Genomic DNA, 18,109 nt, shown 5'->3' with positions numbered 1-18,109 from the left:
TGTTTCACTGCAGCTTCTCCAGACGGTAGGCAGCGTACCGAGAGAATCACGGTGCTTTCCTTTACTTAGAAACTTAGCAGTTTTGTACGCGTAGAAGTATGGCTTCTGGTAAAGTCAAAAACAGAAAGAACATTCTTTGGCGCTATGAGATGAAAGAAAGAAAGAAAGAAAAAAAGAAGAAAGAAAGAAAGAAAGAAAGAAAGAAAGAAAGAAAGAAAGAAAGAGAAAGAAAGAAAGAAAGAAAGAAAGAAAGAAAGAAAGAAAGAAAGAAAGAAAGAAAGAAAGAAAGAAAGAAAGAAAGAAAGAAAGAAAATGATCCAGGAACACATAATTCATTAACATAAGATATCCAAGTCTCCTGTCATTAAGGGGGTAGGGAGCATGTGAGGCTGGTTTTAACTCTGCTGTGAAATAATAAACAGGCTACGATTCTACAAGCGTGTTCAAGGCCAGAGCAGAAGCCGAGTGACCTCGTTGGGTCCTGAGACAAAGACATTCCCTCCAGCCCGAGGGGCCACCCAAGAAACACACTCATATTCACAGCAATATCTAATTTCCAGAGTCACGGACTTTTTATCCATCCATCCCTTTGTTCAGGAAGCAAAGCAACTTGCTACCACAGGGCATCTGGAGATAGGAAGATAAGACCCCACCCCTGCCCTCAAAGAGCTCACAAGTATATGAAGAAGGCAGATAGTCAATGGCAGACTGTCAAAGAAGTATTCACAGTATGGGGGGCATCCGCTCCTTAGGAGGGGGGGCGCGTTATGGAGACGCGAGTGGCCTCTTACGGGGCGCCCGATAAACCATGCGCCGGGAGTATGGGAAAGGAAAATAAGTGCTCTCGATCATTCCTTCCTTTTCTTATAGTCAGACATCATCTGAAGTCTGCCCCAGAAGTTGAAGACCTGGGGTCACTCTCTCGGGATTTCACAAGGCTTAGGTTAGACCTCAAGGCCAATCATCCCAAAGCCAAGTGGTTTGGCAGTCTCCATGCCCTCCACAGACCCCTCCGCTGACCCTGGCTTCCCATCAGGGGAGGCAGTGGGGAGGTGGGTTTTGTTTCCCAAGCCTGCGCCCGGCTCCCCACACTCTGTGCCCCGCCCCCGCAGTGCTCAGTCATCTGGCTCCTGGTGTGGGAGGGTGTTCGCCACATGCTGGTCTCCGAGCCCAGGCTCCTGGCCCCGCAGCCCGCCCCCGCAACCCCTCCGTGCCCAGCCTTCTGCCTCACCTACTTCCTTCTTTCCCAGGCGCTGCTGCGCCCACCTCCTTGGCAGGTGGCCCGGCACGGTTGACCTACCGGGGACCTGTGATTTAAGCCAGGATGGGTGCGTCAAGGGAGAACCCAAGCTGTGGTCCCCCTTGCCATCCCCCGGGCCCCTCCCGATTTCCTGGTTGCTGGCTTGGAGGCCGCGAAGGAACAGCCAAGCCATCCCATCTGAAAAAAAAAAAAAAAAAAAAAAAAAAAAAAAAGGAAAAGAAAAGAAAACCAGCTTGGGACCAGAAAACTGAACAAATTTAATACAGAAGTCACCGAGACAGGATAAACAGGGAAGCCTGCGGTCTGTGTCATCCTCACAGAGTGACTTTTCCCGTTACTCTCAGACTTCAACCCAATTAGAACCCGGCTAATTAGTTTTGTGCGAGGCACAACAGTTGGGGGAAAAGGTCACTTTGGTATATGATTTTCTTTCTCTCTCTTTCTCAGCCACAGAACTTCCTCCAAAGAACGAGCATTAACCTCCGGTTCTCAGAAGCAAAACAAGCCAAGTCACACATTTCTATGAATTCTCTCCATAAGCTGAGGATTAGTAATAATAGCTAAAGCCGTGTCTGTTGAGTGAGCGTACATGGCAGGCTCCTCACAGATCTTGAGAGTAACGGGGCCTCCCAGAGTCGTGGGGAGCCCGGCTCATGTCTAAGGAAACCAGGTCTCCGCCAGGATAAGGAAGGGAGGTGATGTCCTCAGGAGAGCCAGGATCGGGTCCTAGCCTGCCCGCCAGCGCCATCATGGCTTGGGCAAGACTTTTCCTCTCCCAGCGCAAATCCCAAAGCCATATGCAAAAGAGTGATTAGCTATAAGGATAAAATACATGCTGGTGCCTGGTTTTATTGAATCCAAGTCTTTGTGCCACAGAGACGATACTCCAGCAAGTATATCGACACCTCCCGAGGGCTCCCAAGATGGAAGGAAGACCATGTGTGACTTGTGGCTGCCGTGTCCCAGGCACTGTGTGGCCCACTGCCACATGCTTTGCAGTGGAAAGAGCTTTGGAAAAAAATACAGACACATGTGTAGACATCTGGGAGGGCAGTTCTGTGGTCCTCAGACGGCTCTGACATTTTACGGAGGAGCCTGGAGAGCCAAGATGGCTCCCGCAAACATCCTGTCCTCAAGCGTTTGCCAAGACAAGGTGTAAGTACTTCCTCCTTTCAAGACTGAGAAAAGCCTTGTCTCTGAATATACTGTCATTGCAATTATGTCGTTAAGCTACGTAAGGTTAGATGGCCACATAACGTCATACCAGCGAGCTTGAAAGCACAGTGCCCTCACCCCAGGTGTTGCTTCCTCACCCCCATCACGGTGTCTCTATTCTCTGTTCCTATAAGATGCAAACATGAGCACAGTTGGAAGTCCCAGCCATATTTATCCCCATATCTCTCCTCCTGCCTTTCGTTGCTTCAGAAAGCCTTTCTCTTCCCCACTTCTGAGTGCCTAACATAGGAACTGGGGCAAAATCTATATAGACAGGAGTTTTGCCAAAAGGGCACTTGCCGTGAGAATATATCACTGTATTTGTAGGTATTAGGTTCAGTTAGATTTGTTTTTTTTTTTTGTAAGTTTATTTCTTTATTTATTTAGAGAGAAAGAGGCAGACAGAGAGAGGGAGAGGAATCCCAACAAGGCTCTGTGCTAACAGTGCCAAGCCAGATGTGGGAGCTCGAACTCACAAACCATGAGGTCATGACCTGATCCCAAACCAAGAGTCCTATGTTTAACCGACTGAGCCACAGGCACCCCTAGATTTTTATTTCTAAGAGCTGGAGATCAGCACAGTGCGGAATGAGGGGAGCATTCATCATATGGCACACTCACTGTTTCAGGAGAGCTCTTTGGTCCCTAAACTGGACTGCCCCAGACACACCTTTAAACTTTCGAGAGGCTATTCGAGTCCATTCAGATTGGTTGATTCTCACACAACAACAGGGAGACTAGGAAGAATGAGTTTCTTGACATGGGCTTCTGTCTGTGAGGTGTTCTGTCACCAAGAAGGCTTCTGTCACCAAGAAGCCTGGAAGAAACTCGATGAAGATGCTAGGAGGAATTTTATTCTCCCTCAGCTGAAACCGAATAATCACAGTGCATTCCATATGTAGTAGAGTCTCCTAGAGATCTGGAGATACCAGTGAGGGGAAAAAATAATAATACTCCACGAGATCTTCACTTCTGAGAAACAAAACCACAAAATGTACTGAGTGCTGGGAGTGGGGGGCATATCCACAAAGAGTTTGCTTTTCTGTTCAGATTCTCAAGTTCCTTTCTTAAAGCAGTAGAAAAGTAACATAGGTTCTTTGTCACCAATAGGCTGTTCCACATACATTCTACGAGGTTGGTGTTCTTGTTATGTCTAATTGGCAAAGATATGTTTGTGCCCAGTAGGTAGTGCAAAGAAGTTCAAAAAGGTACTGTTGCCTCATTGTACTTTCACATGTCCCTGGGACTACTAAAAATTATGGGTCTGTATACAAAAATGGATGGATGGATGGATGGATGCATGGATGCATGGATGCATGGATAAATGGACAGAAAGATGGATAAACAGGTGGATGGATGGATGGATGGATGGATAGACAGGCATGTGGGATGATATGTGGATGAGTCACAGGATTTTATCCTTTATCCACCCAACTACCACAAAGCCTGATATCCAACAAGCTTTCAATAAGTGCAGACCTAACACTTAGTAATCACAGTAATGAATCAACTGGTCACTGCCCTTCAAGACTCAGGCTTGGAGGGAACTCAAAGTCATCTGACCTACTTTGATATTTGTTTATTCATCAAAATCCAGGGATTCAGAAGCCTAAGAGGAGTCTTCATGCATCAGTAAGGCACATGTCTAGATACTTGGGGGTAACTTGAGGATCTCTACTATTCCAAGACAGTTTCTGAAAAGTCTACCCTTCGTAGGATGACACCCAAGAGTGGGGCTGGGGACCAATGAAAGAAAACTTTCCTTCTTCCAGTCTATTATGAGATTGTCTAGAGAAAGCAAATGCCAAGCCTTTTGTTCAGTTCCCCCACCTCCTTGCCCAAGTTACTCTTTCCATCTAGCCTGATGAGTCCCCCTGGCCTGAATCACCACCAGCAACAAGGGAGGCTGAAACCCATTCAGGGGTGGCCTCCTAGAAGAAAAGCTGGTGATGGTGATGAGCCCATAATTGTCAAGTGCATTAACCTCACAGGCCCCATACTCCTAGAAAGAGGAGTCCCAAGGAACCAAAGTAGGACCAAAAACAAACAAAAAGTCTGGTGTTGATGCTTCATTTCATCGTCTGCATTTCCTGTGAAGTGGTTCTGGTAGTTGTTGTGTCATTATCATCACCATTCCATTACTACCAAATGATGCCAATGTTGTTGGGTTGGAGAGGGTAAGAATGTGGGCAACGGGAGTGCTAGCTTTTAGAAATCCAGCTGCTCCATCATATAACGTTCAACCAGCCCTTTCCTCCCTGTGACACAGAAAATGGACAGCAATCTCATGTCGGTGCTCAAGGTCGGGAAGCGATTCCAGTACAAAGAAAGCGCACGGACTTGTGCAATGGCCAGGCAGGACCGGCACTGCAGCTGCATTTATTGCTGGGAGTTTCTGGAAACAGATCTTTCTGACAGTAAATTACAATGCATTTGGTGGGCGTTATATCAATGACTAGACTCTTAGTCACCTTAACGAACTGAAATCAAATGACACCGGGACGGTGCAGGGAGGTGAGATATTAGCAAGTCCGATTGCAGATGTGAACGTAATTTCAGGGGCATTTTTATAATTGCTTTTATGTTTTGATTAAATGCTTCACATGATCCTAGGCTACAAGGTGGAAGGCAGGAGTGAAGTGAGGAAACCCAAGGGTATATATTTGCCTTCATGTCCGTGCTGCGAGAAGGCCAGGGGAGGGGATATGCTTCCTCGCCACATAAAACACAAAATCTTCACTGTGCAGGCCACCTTGTGCACTTTCACACTCAAACACAAGACCCTGCAAACAGACCAATGCTTATTCGTGTGTAGCAAACACCAATTTGAAGATAGTTCTGAAAATTTCAGAAGTGTCACATGCATCGTTTTAAAAAGGGGGAAGGATTAAATGGCAAAGCTCTGTAACGTTTACATTTGCTGCTTGCTTATCTCCTTTTCCACCTCTGTTCCAGGGCCGGTGGTTCCCAGCCATGTTCTCTACCCAAAAGACCCAGGAATTCCTTAGATCTTTTCCAGCTGAAGTGTCCTGTAAGTCTTAGGGACACAGGTTCAGCCTGGTGTCTTTAAACACCCACCACCCCTGGAAGCCAGAGAGCTCTAGGTCTAGAAATTTTAGCTCACCCGATCTCTCCTCAGACTTCTTCCTTTGAGTCCTTTGTTCTGTGACGAAAAGAAACACAGGAACGTAATAATGTTGTCATGAAAAAAACAGTGTTCTCCGATCAAAGGATTCACACTATACATGTAAAATGGTGCATTCGGTCATCTGGCCAACACTCGTCCAACACCTCCAAGGCTCCACGCGGGTGATGCATGTCCTCAGGATGGACACGAAGATGGACCCCTTACCAACGTCTGTCATGATATGATATGAAATGATATGATACAATGATATGATGATATGCAATTCTATTCTGTATTATATAATGCCATGGTATCACTATGCTACATGATAGTATCATAGAGTATAGTGTATATTTCTCTTGTCTATTTGTCTGCCTTGTGTGTCTCTCTCTTACAGTAGATAATAAAAGGGAATGGTCAGGAGTGTGGCCTTTGCAGCCACGCCTTGATATGAATCCTTGCACGCTCACCTTGGAAAATCTCCCTTAACTCGCTCCTCTGTCGCATGGAAATAACAGCAGCACATATCCTACGGGGCTGTTGGGGTGATGCAGTGAGTTAAAACTGGGTGAGTAGCAAGTGTGTGTTGGCCACTTGTAATGCCATGATTTGAAGGCAGGCTCCATGCCGTCGCCATGAGGCACAGCTTCTCCATCACGCTCAGAGCGGCTCGGAGAATTCCCCAGGGCCCTGCCCACCCCATTTCTGAGTCTGAGTCTGAGTCAATAAGCATAGTTCATCCCTTTGCTCCAGGCACTGGTTCAGGGGTGGGTGGACAATCCAATGACCCAGACCGATTCCATCCGGAGAACCGGACCCTGCTACAACCATCAAGCTTCCGTGGAGAGCCCTGGTCTGGAGTCCACGCAGTAGGATGCAGGGACAACGGAGGGATGGAAGCCAGTTCCCGTGACATCACAGGGCTCCTGCCCCCAGCCAGGCCTGCAGCCAGTTCTGTTCCTACACCTGTTGGTCACGTGAGTCGGTAAGCTTCCTTTTCATTTAAGCCCATTTAGGTGGAGGTGTTTTCACCGACAACTGCAAAGAGAGCTAATTGGCACAACACTATATACTGAGACTCAGAGGGCACACAAAGTGCCCCTTGGAGATCACACAACAAGTGAGGAGCAGAACCCCATGCCTGACCACTCTAAAGCCACACAAGATTCTAGAAGAGAGGTCAAGCTACAGCTACAGGGACCCAGGAATGACACTTTTGGAGGCAGTAACCCTGCATTAACAACTAAGCTTTATTAAACGCTTATTAGATGCCAGTCACTATGCTCAGAGCTTCATGTGCAACCTCGGACACGGAGGTGTGCCTTGAGGACTGAGCAAGATCTGGGCATGTGGAAATAAATGGAGGAGGGCTGGCCTTCTTATTGGAAGATTACAAAATATTGTCCATGCGCCTGGAGCCCTGAGGAGGCAGCTGTGACTCAAAGCTGGAACAGGGCTGTCTTCGGTGACGGCAGTCCGTGCTGGGATACAGACACCCCACCGTGCTCACACCCGGGTATTTAATCACCACCCTCCGCTCATCCAGAATTCCATCCCGGCAAGAGTTACCGATTTCCACTTTGGTTCCAGGGCCCGTGAACCTCAGCCACGTTCTCTACCCGGTGCCATCTCGGGAAGACGTAGGCTAATTAGTGAACGAGATAAGCATCCTGGTAATTGAGGGATGGGCCGATTGGGCTAAGTGAGCAGTGAGCGTAAGAGCAGTCATGTTGCAACAGAACAGCCAGCCACCCTGCCCCCATCAAAGTCAGGTTTTCTGGGACACTTGGCAGGACATTGTGTGCATGAGAACTTAAAAAAAAAAAAAAAAAAAAGAAAGAAAAAAGTGGGGAGGGATCCGAGTGTTTATCAGTGACTTTCAGTTAATAAACATTAATTGAGCACCTTCTGTGCACCAAGCACTGTAGTAGGCAAAGGAGGGATGAGAGGCGCTGTCCTGGCTTCAAGGGGCTCAGAGGGTCCGCGGGGAACTCACGTGGTACCACAGAACTCCAAGGCAGTAAGCGCAGACCAGGCACCCAGCCTGCCCTGGGGGCTGGTGGGCACGAGGATGCAGGGGAGGCTTTTTAAGAGAAACCCAGGATGTCACGGAGAGTCAGAATTAGCCAGGAGACCGGACAGAGGGCAAGGAAGATGGGGATGGGTGGAGATCCAGGTGAGCGACGTTGTGCAAAGGCTCGACAGAGGGGGAGAGGGAGAGGAGCCACACGCAGGGCAGGGGTGACCGCAGCTTTAAGGCAGGAGCATAAGCCAGAAGGAGGGAAATGGTTCCTGACCCCCTGGCACCCACAGGGCCCTTACGTGGAAATGGTGTGTGGAGAATGTCAGCAGATACCTTGCCATTTCGGGAAGAGGGAGTTCTGTGAGCACGTACCGGGGGGGCAGGTGGATACCTGGCGACGACTTGGTGCGCACGCTCACCGTGATCACAAGACTGTCCCCACCTTTGATCCAAGGGGCGAACGAAGGCCGAGAGGTCAACTGACTTGTTCAGGCATCACCCCTGGGACAGAGCAGGATTCACACCTGTGTTGGCCTGATGCCAAAGCACAGTGTCTCCTGAATGTGTCTCCTTCCCTAGCCACACTCAGAAATCCCTGCTTTACTCCCTCCCTGCCCTGCCTCCAAAGGCTTTCAACGTTGTTAACTACAAACCACAGCATCCCCTGGCCTGGAGAGGCAGGGGCGCATGGCCCCGCCATGCCGACCCTGCCAGCCTGGCTCGGCCACGTCGACCCCGAAGACAATCTGGCTTTGTCATTGTGACCCATCAGAGCTCTGCAACAATCCAGCAGGTCAGCTTTTGTCTTTGCGGATGGTTTACTGACCCTATAGTCAACCTCAGAGGGCTGAGAACATTCGCTCCGTGCAATCCAGAATTTTTGTTAACCTCTTCACGCGGCCCAGTCCGTTTGCAGCCCGAAAAATGAGTTGGAAGAAGACAGTGAAACGCTTGGCTGAGGTCAGAGGGTGAATCAGCAGGCTGTCTCCAGGCCAGCCCACGTGCCCCCACCCCAGTCTGCCAGTACCCGCATCACTCCACTCGTCCTGACCAGCCGCTCTTTGCAGAGCCTGAAGTCCACAGTCAGGGACACTGACCTGAAGAGTTCCGGCCATACCTCCAGAGTCCTGATGCTCCTGGGCCGGGTCTACTCAAACAGCCAATACCAAGCTCTCATACGGGACATATACCGCAGACAGCAGGTCATAAATAACTCATGGGCCCCTCCTGCTCTCCTTCCCAGGTTTGAGGATGAGATGGGAGTCGGGAAAGGCAGATTCTGCAAAAGCCTGCACTTTCAGGTCCTTTTAAGAAGAGGCCAGGGGGAACTGGTTGCAGCTCAAAGGTGGACACTGGAAATTCTGAACTCTTCTGTTCAAGAAAACGCCTTGGGGCCTCCTGGCTTCAAAACTGGCATCAGGAAATGGCAGGAAAGTCAGCGATCTAAAGAGAAAAGCCAGGGAGGAAAGAACAGATCTCAAAAAAGCTTTTACACGTACACGGGATTCTTCTGCTTAGTTTCTCTAGGTTTAGATCTATTTTTTATTAGTCTCTGAGGTCCCAACTTTGGGCAACTACTCTATATTTTGACAGGGCAACGGCTTATGAAGATCAGGGCAGCTGAAACATTAGACAATTATCTAAATAATCTGTCCTCTTTGACAGAGAACTTTGTCTATACCATGACAAATAAAGTTATTTCAGAATTGATTAGAAGGAATCATGTAGGACACCCGGATGGAGTAATTTCATTTGCAATTTCCCCGATTACCAAATAAGGGTTTTATCAGCTTTATTGGGATATAACCGACAAATAGACATTGTATATATTTAAGATGCACAGTGTGATATTTTGGTGTATGTATATATTTTTGAAATGGTTACTATGACTGTAATCATGGTTACTATTTTCTGTGTGTGTGTGTGTGTGTGTTTCTGTCAAGAACTTAAAATCTACTCTCTTAGCAAACAATAGACAATACATTGTTACTAACTATAGTCACTGTATCATTCAGTTGATCTCCAGATCCTATCTATCCTGCGTATCTGGAACTTTGTACCTTTTGGTCAACATCTCCCCATTTCCCCCACCCCCAGCCCCTGGTAACCACCATTCGATTCTCTGCTTCTATGAGTGAGACTTTTTTTAGATTCTACATAGAAGTGAGATCACACAGTATTTGTCTTTCTGCGTCTGGCTTATTTCACTAAGCATAATGTCCTCCAGTTTCATCCATGTCGTTGCAAATGGCAGGATTTCCTTCTCCTTTAAGGCTGAATAATATTCCATTATGGTGGTAATATATATATATATATATATATATATATATATATATATATATATAAAACATATATATGATGTATATATATATATATAAAACATATATATATATATATTACATTTTTTAATCCATTCACCTGTCAGTGGACACTTAGGTTGTTTCCATATCCCCACTAATGGAATAATTCTGCAGTGAATATGAGAACACAGGTATCTCTTTGAGATGCTGAAGTCATTTCCTTGGGACTTCGGGGTAAATTCCGTATGGTAGTTTTAGTTTTAATTTTTCGAAAAACCTCCCTGCTGTTTTTCACAGCAACTCTACGAATTTCCAGTGCCACCAGCAGCGCACAAGGGTTCCTCCTCTCCACATCGTCACCAACACTCGTTACCATTTGTCTTTTTGATAAAGGCCATCCTAACAGGTGTGAGGTGACATCTCCTTTTGGTTTCGATTTGCCGTGTCTGGGTGATGCGTGCCGTCGTAGACCCATTTGACTTACAACATCCGCGAGGGGACCTGACTCATCCGTTAGGTCGGTTTGCATAGTGATTGAGGTTGGGGAGGATAGTCTCTCCTGGGGTACCACAGGGCTTTGTCCCTTCCGCTGTTGCTACCCACAAGTCGGGGGGGGGGGCGGGGATAGTAAGAAATGTACAAGAGCACCAACCATTGGTGGACCATCTGTGGCCTCACGTGGCGGGAGACACTTCTCCCTGTAACCCTGACAATATCCCACTTTGCAGAGGTGGGACCAGCTGCAGAGAGGTTAAGTCATGTAAAAAGCACATCAGTTTCATTTGGAGCTGGCCCAAGGCTGGGAAGCAAATTCAAACTAGTCGATGGCACATTCTGGATCCAAAGAGATTTAGACAAGCAGGGAACAGGCTAAGGAGACACGGTCTACTGGGATTGTTCTCTGTTCCTGTGCTCGGGTTCAAAAACATAAGCACACAAATGGAAGATGGGGTAGTGTGGGAGGAAAAGACCCTGGGGCCGCGCAATGAGTCACCGGTGTTCTGTGTCTGCCAGAGAGGCTGGTGAAATTACGGTCTGCGGTGCTTGCTCTGTGATGAGAGGCTCACACCTGGGGATCTGGGTTTAGTTCTAGGACCTGAGCCCGCAGACAGGGGAGCAACCAGGTGGCCCTGTCTGGCAGTCAGCAACCAGGAGGCAGGGGCACTTGACATTGAGGTGTAGGTGGAAATGCTAAAGGCACTGACTGTGTTTACAGTGAAAACCAAAAGGCAGGGACAGGATGTCCTATTGGTGGGCTTCCATTCCTCAGAGCCCCTGGGGGATGTGAGGACTCATTATACAGGACCTTGGAGGGTATGAAACCAGGACTCAGGTATAGACAAAGAGGCTAACTTCATACGAGACAAACAAATGGAAAGCTGTCCTAACAATCTCCAGACCTGTGGAAAAAATAGATGGACAGGGTGGAGGGTGAAAGTGAGAGGTAGTGAGTGCCCTGTCACTAGAGGTGATCAAGTGCATGCTGTTGGGCCACACTTGGACTTCTGTGGGCGCTAGGCACTTTGCGTTCCATAGACCCCTTTCTTCCATACACAAAATTAAGTATTACTTTATGACCGTGTTGGCATAATGACAGATATAATCCATGCTCGATTACATTCATTTCTTTTCGTCTGACTTTAAAAGACAGGAAGGTGTTTTCCCGGGCCCCTAATAGTCTGATGGGCCTGAGGCATGGTGTCTGCTGTGTGTAAATCAGTCTTGCCTGCTGACTCACGGCCCGAGTGTTGTGAGGCCAATTCTGATCATGCACTGGTCGGACGGAGGGTGTTGAGGTCAGATGCGTAAACCTCCCCAGGTCTGAGATGCTATTAGGTGAATTCTGCCAAAGCAGAGAAGAGCACCCCAGCTGCTTTTCGAGATTGTCGAGGTGCACGTGTTGCTAACAGCACGAGCTGAGGAACTCTTTTGGAGCTGATTCCATGCCATGGAAATACGCTCATGGACCCCCATCGTTCAAGGCAGTAGCACCTGAGGCCAGGATCAGGGGCTTGGGGTGGATAAGGAATTAGTGGTTTCTTTTGTTTGATATCCTCCTATTTCTGCCTTGTTTAAATGTTGATATTTGGCTAAAAGCATGGATCACTGTTGTGAACCGACCAGAAAGAAATACAAACGTAAGATCTATATATTGGGATTTGATTTGTATTTGGCTGCCCCCACCTCTTTGTCTGATCAGGAACACTATCATGATGGAGGGATGATGCCGTGAGGTGTCACGGGGCATATTTGGCATTTCCTGCGAACAGAACAGCAGGAGAGAAAGCTCAGCATAACCCATTATGCAACAAGAAGTCAAAGGTAAAAACAGGGCCACAGGGGATCCCTTTGCTCGGGCAGCCAAACAAATTCAGAAACACACGAATTCAGAAAACATCTACATCACCACGTTCCTGGCAATCACACAAGTATTTAAGTTTGGTCTCTGTTTTCCAGAACTTTCGGTTTCCTAGGTGCAGTGAGTGCTAAACGTGTCTGGAAAGGGACCTTCGAATCCCTCCATCCCCAGGGGTAGGAGGAAGAGGGACCCAAACTTCACAGAGCTACCACCCCCAAAAGCCTGTCCTCTGAGTTACAGCGTATAAAAGGCACAGCCTGAATAAACACTGTCCCAATATCAGATCCCCCCTTTTTTTTTTCATTCCTTTTTTTTTTTTTTTTATCAGTTCTGATTTCAGCACAAGAAACATCTTTGAAGGGTTGAATGCTTTTGAGACGTATTCCCTCATCAGTCTAAGCTGTGAGTAAGATCGCAAGGGAGGGGTAAATCTAAGAAGGTCCTAACTGGGAGGCGGGGGTGGGAGGTGAGAAATCTAAGGAGATAGCTATGCCCTGAAAAAAAAACAAAAACAAAAACAAAAGCAAGTCATGGAAATCTGTCGATTTGGAATGGCAGGGGTGGAGAAAGAGACCTCGTCATGCTGTATCTCTCTATCTGCTGCCTGAAAACCAAAAGAAGCCTTTTCGTTCAGGGGTTCATGTGTGCGCGAAAGTCTGTCCAAAGCCTCCTGTCTGCCAGGCCATCCTGGGCATCTTTTTTTCCGGGTGAAGAAAGGGAGTATATTTGGGGAGCTCGTCCCGGGAATTCTCACTTGAAGACACGGCTGGGTTTTTCACATCTCTTGTGCAAAAAGAAGAAATGTTTTCATAAAGGAGGTGTGTTGTGTTCTGGGGAGACCGAACAGACAAAATAAACAAAACCCGCCAACGGCCAATGCCACGTCACTTCCCTTCCGTGGCTCTTCCCAAGGCGGGGATGACACCTCCTTACGGGCTCTTTCAGGACCCACGGCCTTGCTTGTCTAGATCCTCTAGCAAGCAGTCCAGTGTATGAAGAGCCTAGCCTCTCCGGTGCCTCCCCCTGTCCTCCCCCGCAGACACACCCCCCACCCCCTGCTGAATGACACCCCCTAGAAAGAGACCCGTGCATCTCCCTTGTCTATATTTTGCTTCCTCCTCATGATTGCTCTCCTCCTTTGCAGCCTGGCTTCCCCGAAACCAAATGAGTTGTTCTCTAACTGCACCGGAAAATCAGAATTTATTGTACATATGTTTGTGTTCCACTTAATAAAAAAACCTATATTTTAAGATAAACTTTGTTAGTAATTCACGAGGTAAGTGACTATTTATGCTAATCAGGCAGAAATATATTCTCAAGCATAATGCATTACATAAATTTGAATGCAAAATGTTCAATTATGAAGTAAATACAGGTAATGCAAATAATAAATTACCTCTAATAAAAATTATAAAAGATGTGTCTTCAAAGAGAGAGCGGCTTTAACTTACAACTGTGAATTGCTTAAAGAGAAAAGAATTAATAAATGCTGAATTACTCTGATGATTATTTAGCACATAATTCACCTATTCATAACGACTCCTAGTAATCAGACTGGTGTTTCACATTCTCCAATATGAGGCAAGACTGTTTTCTCAGCAATTTTACCCTTATCAGATTATCTCGTCTGATTCTATTAATTTTCTTCCATGGATCTGCTCACAGTGATTTGTGATTTACTTACCCAGCTAACTAAAGACTGTTAAAAGGATTTATCTAACACGAGACCTAAGAACACTATATGTCTTACACCATTCAGTTACTCTGAGCAACTCTTTCCTCAAATCAAGTTAGTTGCTTTCCTGGTGAAATGAGTGGACACTCGTTAGTTCTGCACCGTAAAATCAGTTTCTGGATAAACAAAGAGTTCAGACGCTGCCCTTGATACATCTTGTTCTTTTTAGATTACATATGTCTGATTTTGACATGATATACCTGAGTTGCTATAACTCACAGTCAAGAGAAATATGTTACTTTTGGCGTTTGATCATTGTAATTTGGACATGAACAAGTTTTTTTTTTCCCTTTCTTTTTTCATGAAGTTCCTATGTATGTAGTTTTGCAATCATCCTCTACAGGATTCGACCCATACCCTCCCCCTCCACATTCTTCTATAAATATTCACTGCTTTCAGAAACTTTAATACTACTGGTTTGAATTGGTCAATAATGACAAACGCATGGTTTCTAAATTACTCTATATTGTTCTACAGAGATTACTAGAGTATATATAGCAAGGGGATATTAAGCAGTAAGAAAACACAGCTCATATTGTATTTGGATTAGACTAGCTTGGAAGAAGTGAAACAATGTTCCCAAAGAAGTCTAAAGAAATGTGGCCTTGCTGTAATTATAGAGAATCAAAAATCTGAATAGTACTAATTAAAATGAGAGAGCTCAATTGTTACAAAAGAAACGCAGCTAACAGAGAACTGTAAATGTTTAGACACCCCTGTGAATCACTAGCTAATAAAGCAAAAAGGACAAAAATGAGAATTCAGTTCTAAAAGCACCACTGCTTCCCATCTGAAAAATAATTCTAATCCTCTTTTTTTTTTTTCAAGAGAAAATGGGAGACTAAAAGACTGCAATAAGAGAAAGAAAAATACCATAGCTTGACAGGAGCGTACGAAAATAAACCATAAAAAATGTGCAGATAATAATACATTTAGCTGCCCAAACATGGACATTTAATTTCTAGAAATGATATATAATTGCAACAATTAGGTGCACGGCCATGAATCTGTATCCCATGGTCTTCGTCATTAGCAAACTTTGTTTATAAAGGTTGTTTATTTATAAACGTAGCAGTTGCAGTGTTCCTGGCCAAAAACACTTTCATGAGAGGCAGGGATCCTATCTTACAGCTTTTAATGAAAATGTGATGCAAAAGGATAAAAAAAAATTATCACAAACAAAAAAATGCGTCAATAAATACACTTATATTCATTTTCCACGAAATATATAAACTTCAGATTTTTGTGGCTAGTGAGAAAAAAAGGCATAGAAAACTATCACTATGGACCATGCTAAAAGATAGAATATGTTTATGTAATTTAAGCAGTGGATTTTCCTCTGAATGCATAAGCTATAATCTCTTCACTTCATTACTAGGTAAAATACGGTTTGAGAGGAGGAAAGCAAAGGAATTCTGTTAGGTTGCATAAATATTGACATAGTTTCACTCTTTCTTCCCAACTGGTAATAGACATACTTCATTCCATCCCTACAAAGTGCTCCCATAAAACCAAAACTATCCTTATAAACAACTTCTCTGTAGCGATAATGAAAAGGAAAAAAGCGCTCTTCTGGAAAACACCAATGGCACTGGCCTCTTAGGGTTATGATGTGCCTACAAACCCTTTGGGGAGTCTCTCATTAGGGATTCTGGGTGTGCTGGAGCTGAAGGCTGCCAGCTTCAAAGAAATTAACACAAGTCTAATCTGGTGTAAGAAGCCAATGAGTGACACCTAAGGTCTCATTATAAATAGTCAAGTATGCCGTGGGGTGGGTGAGAGCAGTTCTGAAGTGCAACGTTCAAGAAGCTAGCTTAATATATGACTAAGTGTCAGAAGTCAGGTTTTCTGAGAATTACTTTTCAGATAAACAAGTTTATAGCACTGCACTTAATCATACTTACTAGAGACATCTCATTTATCACCGAATTACAAGTAACTTTAATTCTATTGATATTGCCATAAAGCCCGTTGAAAATCCATCCTGGGCACTTTTAAAGGGTTTGGGGCCCTGTTACATGGGAGTCATTTGCAAAATTCTCTGCAAAGCCACACTCGGAAGGCTTCTGTGTCTTCTGGCCTCTTTGTTGACAGTCGAGGGGGACACCGGGGGGAAAAAATGACTCCCGCACCTGCCAACAGTCTCCTTAGCCCCTTTCCTACAAGGTCGGGTTCTCGCTCTACAGTCAAACTGATTCTCTGTGCCTCAGTCCCCCTCCCACCTTGGAAAACCAGCTTCTTTGCACTTCATCAACAAAACTGGACAGGGATCAATTTCAACTGACCTTTGCCGAAAGGTGGCGCTGTTGAGGTAAAAATCCAACAATAGTTTTCACTCTTGGATTCTTTTGCAGGCTTTTCAGAATTTTTTTTTTTAAGTGCGCCCTCCTAGCGTCTCCCCCTCCCATAAAGTAAAATAAATATGATTAACACCAAATGCATTTCATTAATTGGAGGAATCAACAGTCTCAACATCCAAGTAGGCGGGCTGGTCTTCCAAAAGCTGGGTCTGCTTGGCGCACGCTTGCTTTCCCCCAAATAAATCTCGGTTTCTCCGACTTGCCTATCGCTTTAAAATCTTAGAAACAGTTGTTGGTTCTTTCTTTTCTCTTCTTTTTCTTTCTTTACTCTTTCTTTCTTTCTTTCTTTCTTTTTTTTTTTTTTTTTGCATAAGCTTTAAATGAATCCATCTAGAAAACTGAACAGTTATTAGCATCTGCAACGGGGAGGGGGAGAGGCAGCCCCCCACCCCACCCCACCCCCACTGTGGGTTTCCGGGCTGGTCGAGAAACCGCGGTTTAAAATTTAACCCTTCGAGGGGAGTTGGGGAAGGCTGGGGTGTTGTTTACCCCCACGTACAAACACCCCTTGCCGCTCTCCAGCGCCAAGTCTGAAATAATTCAGTGAAACGTGAAAGTGCAAAGGGCGCGCGGGACCCTGATAAACAGGAGTCAGATTTCATATGGGGGTGGGTGAGCGTGTGCGTGAGTGTGCGTGTGTCTATGGGGGAGGTGGGGTGAGACAGAGAGAGACAGAGACAGAGACAGAGACAGAGAGACAAATATGAATCTCTAAGGCCGAACTCTGGCCAGAGGTGGAAGCCCAAGGGCAGAGCCCGGCTGACCGGGCTCTGAGCTTCTGCGGAGTTAACTCGCGTAGGCGTTCGCTCCCCCCATCCTAGGGCACGCGACGCCAGCGGGCAGCCAGTCCCCGCGCGTAATGGCCCCCGAACAACTTATCTCCCTTCCTTCAAAGAGGGCGACAAAACGGGCTTTCTCCCCGCGCGGACTCGGAACCACTCAGGCTGCACGCGGTGAAGTGGTGTCCTGCGCGCAGTCGGGACCCTGAGCCCCCAGCACCCTTGCGCCCCCGAGCGCGCGGGCCCGGGGAAGAGGGACAAAGAGTTTGCGCTCTTTGGTTCAAAGGGCCAAGTTTGAGCTCCGGGCACAGCCAACGGCTCGGGGAAGGAAGGTCCCCGGAGCAGACACCTGGGTGCCAAAGGTGGAGCAAAGAGGAAAAGATGCCGAGCGAATTCGCAGTCCCGAGGATGGGGGCTCCCGGGGAGGGGAGACAGGCCAATCACCCGGCAGAGCGAGGGGAGGGCAAGCCGGCGCCCCGGAAGGCAGGCCTCTCTCGCGCTCCGAAGTAAAGCAAACGGTCCTCCCGGGTTCCCGAAGCCCCTCGGGACTACTCCTTCCCCTCTTGCGCCAAACTTTGCGCCAGGCTTCGCTCCCTCCCTGGGAGGCTGCGGCGCGCAAAGGGTTAAGCCAGCCTGTCCCAGCTGACAGTCAGCTGATTGGGCCCTGATTGACAGCTCCGAAAAGTTTCCTTGTTTCTATCTATTATGCTAATCGCGGCCGCTCTCGCCGCCTCCCATTGGCCTGGAGTACCAGTCAATTTCCCATTTGGACCTGACGTCACACGTGCTATAAAACTCAGCAATTGCTTTAAACTCTTCTTGCTGGATCAGAGGCTTTAAAATCTTTTTTCATCTTCGAGCTGTGGCTCGGGCTGCTCGTCGGCTCGGCCTCCCCCCTTTTGCTCTCTGCCTCGCCTTTCCCCAGGACTTCGCTATTTTGCTTTAAAAAA

At 46.6% G+C, this 18,109-nt stretch overlaps 2 long non-coding RNA genes across 2 annotated transcripts in view; one reads left to right on the top strand and one right to left on the bottom strand.

Annotated features, from left to right (window-relative positions):
* The window catches only part of LOC131499372 (uncharacterized), an 800,352-nt gene extending 794,312 nt beyond the window's left edge, over positions 1–6,040 (top strand). Inside the window, exons 15-16 of the long non-coding RNA XR_009255831.1 lie at positions 1,709–2,416; positions 4,746–6,040. This is a non-coding gene — a long non-coding RNA (uncharacterized LOC131499372). The remainder of the gene's footprint in view (positions 1–1,708; positions 2,417–4,745) is intronic.
* Positions 6,041–6,834: 794 nt separating this feature from the next.
* On the bottom strand, positions 6,835–17,775 carry LOC131499378 (uncharacterized). The gene is made up of 2 exons (XR_009255840.1): positions 16,306–17,775; positions 6,835–9,069 (listed from the first exon to the last, which is right to left on the bottom strand). It is a non-coding gene; the product is annotated as an uncharacterized LOC131499378 (long non-coding RNA).
* Between the last annotated feature and the right edge of the window lie 334 nt (positions 17,776–18,109).

This window comes from Neofelis nebulosa, chromosome 17 (genome assembly GCF_028018385.1).
Source record: "Neofelis nebulosa isolate mNeoNeb1 chromosome 17, mNeoNeb1.pri, whole genome shotgun sequence".
In the NCBI taxonomy this organism is placed as follows: domain Eukaryota; kingdom Metazoa; phylum Chordata; class Mammalia; order Carnivora; family Felidae; genus Neofelis; species Neofelis nebulosa.
The sequence above is the reverse complement of the archived record's forward strand: the minus strand, read 5'-3'. Positions and strand labels throughout refer to the sequence as shown.